Source organism: Miscanthus floridulus, chromosome 16 (assembly GCF_019320115.1).
Source record: "Miscanthus floridulus cultivar M001 chromosome 16, ASM1932011v1, whole genome shotgun sequence".
Classification (NCBI taxonomy): Eukaryota; Viridiplantae; Streptophyta; class Magnoliopsida; order Poales; family Poaceae; genus Miscanthus; species Miscanthus floridulus.
In genome coordinates this window covers 32,425,044-32,430,612 of record NC_089595.1, presented here as the reverse complement: position 1 = coordinate 32,430,612, position 5,569 = coordinate 32,425,044, and the positions used below count along the sequence as shown (strand labels likewise).

General features: G+C 49.0%; 1 pseudogene; it reads right to left on the bottom strand.

The window, feature by feature from the left end:
• Positions 1–3,894: 3,894 nt before the first annotated feature.
• On the bottom strand, positions 3,895–4,425 carry LOC136510539 (probable NAD(P)H dehydrogenase (quinone) FQR1-like 1; annotated as a pseudogene).
• Positions 4,426–5,569: the final 1,144 nt, after the last annotated feature.

The window sequence follows — 5,569 nt, the reverse complement described above, 5'->3', positions numbered from 1 at the left end:
TATGGCACAAATCCATCGCGGCTATACTCATAGGAACAGAGGCAGCCCTATACCCAAAGTGGCAAGCCCAATTGGCGCCAAAAAGGTAACCTCTAACCAGCTAGGAAAAGTCTTATTACTGAGCTAAAGTCAGAGCCATATGACTCTCCCGGTTGCAATGTCAGTCCCAGCTTTTGCCGACAGATAAGTCCTTATGGAGGGCCGGGAGGAATATGAACAAAGGTCATTTGCACTTTCGCCCTATGGAACAGTTGTTATAAATCATGTTACTCACTTTGTTCCATAGTATCATTCATCAACATGTATGTCAAGTTCAGTTAGAGCACTAGCAATCTACCCATATGCATTTAACCCATAAGAGACAAGGAACAGGATAAACAATCACTAGGATGTCCTTACGGGTATCAAAATTAGACATATGCAAATGAGTAATTGATTAAAGTGAAATAGGACATCAAGGAAGGCCCATGTTATACTTGCCTTGGTTCACAAACTCGTGCTGGTCCTGCTGGTCGTCGAAGAGTTCTTGGTCTCCAACGTTTTCCTCACCGTCTGAACGCGACCAACACAGCAACATACAACATTCTAAAAGCATTCATGCAAAGCAAACATTCCTATCATTAGAACAGTACACCAACAGTATTGAAATCAAGATAAAATGTTTGTAAAACTATTCTACGTCTCGCTACGATCACGTCAACGCGAAGTTCACGAAAAACGGAGCTAAAATGCGAAAGTTATGATTTAAACGGGTTTTTCTATAGCCATATATTTAATTAAATCTAATCATGAAATTAAAAAGTTCCAAACTTGACTAACAGTAGCTCCAACATGTAGCTTATGGAATTACGAAGCTAACGCGATTTGATTGGATCAATTCGGAGCTAAAACGACAATTTTATAAGCGAAACAGTTCAAATGGCATTTCTGTAAATACTGAAAACGTATTTTTGGCTTAAGCCGTGGAGTTTACGCTTTCCAATCGAGATTGCGCATTCGGGGAAATACGTTTTGGGCTGCGGGTTAGGACTTAGAAAAGTCCAGGGACTCTTTTGAAAAATAGCCACGCGAAGGGGTATCTTCCACTGGTGGCCGTTGATCTCGCGATGGGCGGCTGAGATTAAACCGAGGAGAGAGAACAGGGGGGGCTGGCCGGAACAGGGTCACCGGCGGCCAGGCTCCATGGCCGGCGGCAGTGGTCTCGCCGGAGCGCGCGGTTAGGGGCCTACGTTTCACTAAATGGACAACCGAGTGTACTGGGGGACGCGGGGGAGGAAGGGGGTCGCAGCCATGCCGCTTCGGCGGCCGGGAACGGCGACAAGCGTGGTGGCCGCCATGGCCGGCGACCATGGCTCGCGGAGCTCGAGGCCAAGGCTCGAGAAGCCAAAAAAAACAAGAAAAAAGAGATACCGGGAGATAGAGGGAGGCCGGGGGGTGCTCACCGCGGGGAAGAAAGGGGACGGCGATGCCCGGCAGCGACGGTCCGTGCGAGGGCGGGCGGCGGATTTTCGGCGACCTTCGGGGCGGCGGTTGAAGCTTCCTCGCGTGCGGGTGAAAGAAAAAATGGGGCGTGGAGGCAGCAGGGAGGGGCGGAGACGGCTCGGTGCCGATTTAAAGCGGCCGGGGCGCGAGGGGGGGCGCGCTCCCACGATGCCGTTCGTGGGCGGCGGTTGCGACCAGGCCGGGCGGTTCCGAGGCGCGCGGGGTGAAGACGGCGCCGACAAGCGGGCCCGGTCGTCAGCGGCAGGGCACGGGGGGGCGTGGGCGGTTGCCTGGCGCGGCTGCTGGGCTGGCGAGGCGGCTGTTGCTGGGCCGCGCGAAGCTGGGCCGGCACGGTGCGCCAGCGGAAGGCCGAGCTGGGCTGGCGGAAAGAAAGGCCTGCGGGCCGAAACTGAGGGAGGGAGGGAATGGAAAGAATTTCTTCCTTTTCTTTTTATTTTTAGAGTTTTTCAAAAGTATTTTCAAATGGATTTGAATTTTTTTTCAAATTTGGTCAAAACCAATCATCCAAAAAATGAATATGCAGCAGCATGTATGCATCAGGATGTTTCTATTCCTTATATTTGATTTTTATTTTCATAAAAATATTTCTTTCCTATATTTTAAATGCTCACATAATAACATAAATAAATCAAATTTACTATTTTAAAAGATTGCAAATTTTAGGGTGTTACACTAACGCACCAACTAAATAGAACATACGTGGACACCCTGGAAGGCCACCTATTCGGCGTGCCTTTATATCTTTAATAATAAGCCAATCTTTTGTATCAGTCTATTCATCTTAAATTATTATTATATCCTTAACAGCCACAAAAGCTCGGTTTTCTTCTTTGAATTAGCTACTTAATAAAAAGTATATTAATTAAGAACTAGAATCTACATAATTTATGCATACAAGTTTAATTCAGTGTATGTGTACTAATATATAGGAGACATGCTGATGAAGTTGTTCTGTCATCAATATCGAGCAGTAATTTATGTGTGAAGAAAATGAAAATGTGCCACATATCCCTCAATTCTTCTAACCAGTATCATCTCCTTTGAAACATAAGTCATGTTCGCTTGTTTTATAATCCGTACTTTTCAGTTTGTTTTTTCAGCCAGAATAGTGTTTTTCTCACACAACAAATCAGCCGGATACAACACTCGATCTACTTTTGAAACATTCGGATACAACACTTGCAACATATGTCTAAAGACAGATGAAACAATTAAAAATATACGCCTGAAACACTCGCAAAAAATCACCTGAGAACACTTGAAAAAACATTGAGAACATACGCAATATCAAGATAAAGCACCTGCAACATATGTGTGAAACACTCGCAACATACGTCTAAAAAACAGATGAAACATTGAGAACAGATATTTGCAACATACGTGTACAACTATTGCAACATAGGCAACATCTCGATCTACTTTTACAACATCGATATGAAACACTTATAACATACCTCTGCAACATATAAAGCACTCGAAACATACGCTTGCAACATGCGCTTTCAGCGCAACATCTTCTTGTTGTCTTAAACGAATGGAGGAACGTCGATGCGGAGCTCGATGCCGGCGTGGAGCTCGATATCACGGAGTGGAGCGCAGCTCTGGGGGAGAATGCGGCCGACACGGTGGAGAGCGCAGCGGCGGGCAGATGGCCCGGTGGAGAGGAAGGATGGCGGACGGCGGCGCTAGAGCACCGTGGAGAGAGAGGATGACGGCCAGTCGGGGGAGGTGGAGAGCGCTATGGCGGTGTGGTCACGCTGGAGCACACCACGGCGGCGTGGACACGAAGGTGTGATATGGAGAGGAACGGACAATGGGCTCACGAGCAGACTTAGTTGGAGGAGAGTAGATGAGTGTATAAGAGTGTTGGGCTGTTGGGCTGGTGCTGCGACCCATCAATAGAGACGTCCGGACGCACCTCCTTAGCACAGTATCACGGTAATATACTAGTTGAGGACCGTATGTCCCCGTCGTCCCATCAATCAAAAAGTGTATATATATATATATATATATATATGTGAAAGATCTTCGTAAGCGTCTAAAAGGGAGTGAATTGAGTGCTGAATTAAACCCTTAATCCTAGTAGGCCTCAAATAAAAATAATATAAAAAACAATACAATGTAGGAGTAGTTCTTGGTACGACGTGCGCCTAAGATTTTTTTTTCTTTTAATGGATAACACAAACTCCCTTCGAGTTTTTTTTGTCCTCTAGTCTCTGGAGCCACTTATGACATCATGTTTAGGAACAAGCAAAACATGCCATGTAGTACGTACGTAGTTCAATATTATTCTGTCGCCAAAAAAACATCAATGAATTAATAATAAAGCAGGAAATTAAATAAAGGCAGTCTGAGTAGACATGAGTACATGACGACTGATTAATATCATTATTAGGCTGAGGAGACTTCGGCAGCGAGGGCCGCGGCTCCGGCCTTGAGCTTCTTGGCAATGCCGGCGAAGTAGGTGCCCTGGTGTCTGGCGATGGCGAGCTCCGTCTCGGTGGGCGTCCTGCTGCCATCGGCGCCGGCGAAGGTGCCCGCGCCGTAGGGGCTGCCACCGCTGACCTCGTCAACACCGGGCATGCCCGCGCCGAAGGTGTAACCCAGGGGCACGAAGGAAGAGTATGCCGTGGTGCGCGAGCTGCGTGACGGCGGTGAGCGCGGTGGTCTCCTGCCCGCCGCCCTGCGTGCCCGTGGCGACGAACATGCCCGCGGGCTTCCCCGCCAGCGCCTGGTCCCGCCACAGCCCGCCCGTGGCGTCTAGGAACGCCTTCATCTGGGCCGCCGTCATGCCGAACCGCGTGGGAAACCCCAGCAGCACGCCGTCGGCGCCCGCGAGGTCGCGTGGGGAGATGACGCGGTGGTCCTCCCACGCCGGCGCCGGCGCCGCGCCCATCTTCCCCAGCACGTCCTCAGGAAGCGTCTCCGCCACGCTCCACACCTGCTCTGCTCTGCTCTGTTAGCTGTTGTTGTGCTCTGCTCTCATGTGGTGATGGACTATTTATAGGGGCCGGGAGGGCAGGAGGCAGGAGGAGGGGTGGTTTGACTTGGATTGGACCACGATGATCGATGGCTACCTACCGTGTCATCTCTGTTCTCTGAGTTAAGAGTTGTTAACCCTCGGCGGCTTAGATAGATTGATTTGGTTTGCCACGATTAATTAATTCCAACAAAAGCTAGTAGTAAGTAATTAAGGTGCCAGACGCTATCAGCCCCGTTCATTTCGCTGAAAAAACAACCTGAAACACTGTAGAGTTTAATTATTGCAAAGAATTTTAGAATTAGTCTAATTCACCCTCCTCTTGGATATCTTGATCCTTTCACTCGTCTCATAGACAAGTAAGCGGCATGGCCAGCCCTGCAGCTGGCTAAGCGCCTAAGTTGGTCGGCCAAAGCAATAACGCGGCAGGCAGCATGCGGCAAGGGCAGCTTGTCCTGGGCGCAGACAATACACAGAGAGAAAAGAATGGCACGGCAACCAGTAGTAGGCGTAGGCGCTAGGCAACATAGGGCAGGCGCGGCAGGGAGGATTTGATTGGGATTGGGAGAATAATAAGCTGTCAATTGATAGTGAAGATGTGTAGAATAGATATGCGGAGGTAAGGATACTTTCACGTCTGCTTTTATTTTCTGGTTTACTGTAGTTCTAGTACCCGTATATAGATGGTCTTTGGGCGGCCGCCTTATCCGAACCGCTGCGGGGTCCGGAAGCTTCGGCGGCGTGGCGGAGGGGAATAGACTCGCCGGCAAGCGGCGGCGACGCGTGGAGATTGTGGCGAACGACCGGGGCTGGCTGGACTGCGAGCTGCGAGAGGCCAGGCGAGATTTTAATGGGTTTTTGTTTTGGGCTTGTCGTGGGTTTCTGCTGCCTTTGCGTTGCCTCCTTTACGGGTGCCAGCTAGGACGGGTGGCCACGAAATTGAGCACGATTTGATGGGCGTCGCTCATCTGCTTATCTGACATTCTAACATTTGACCAAAGTTTTTTCTTAGGCTACGTTTAGTTCGTGAAATAAAAATTTTTGAATATCACATCGGATGTTTTCGAAATATCAAAAGGGGTTTTC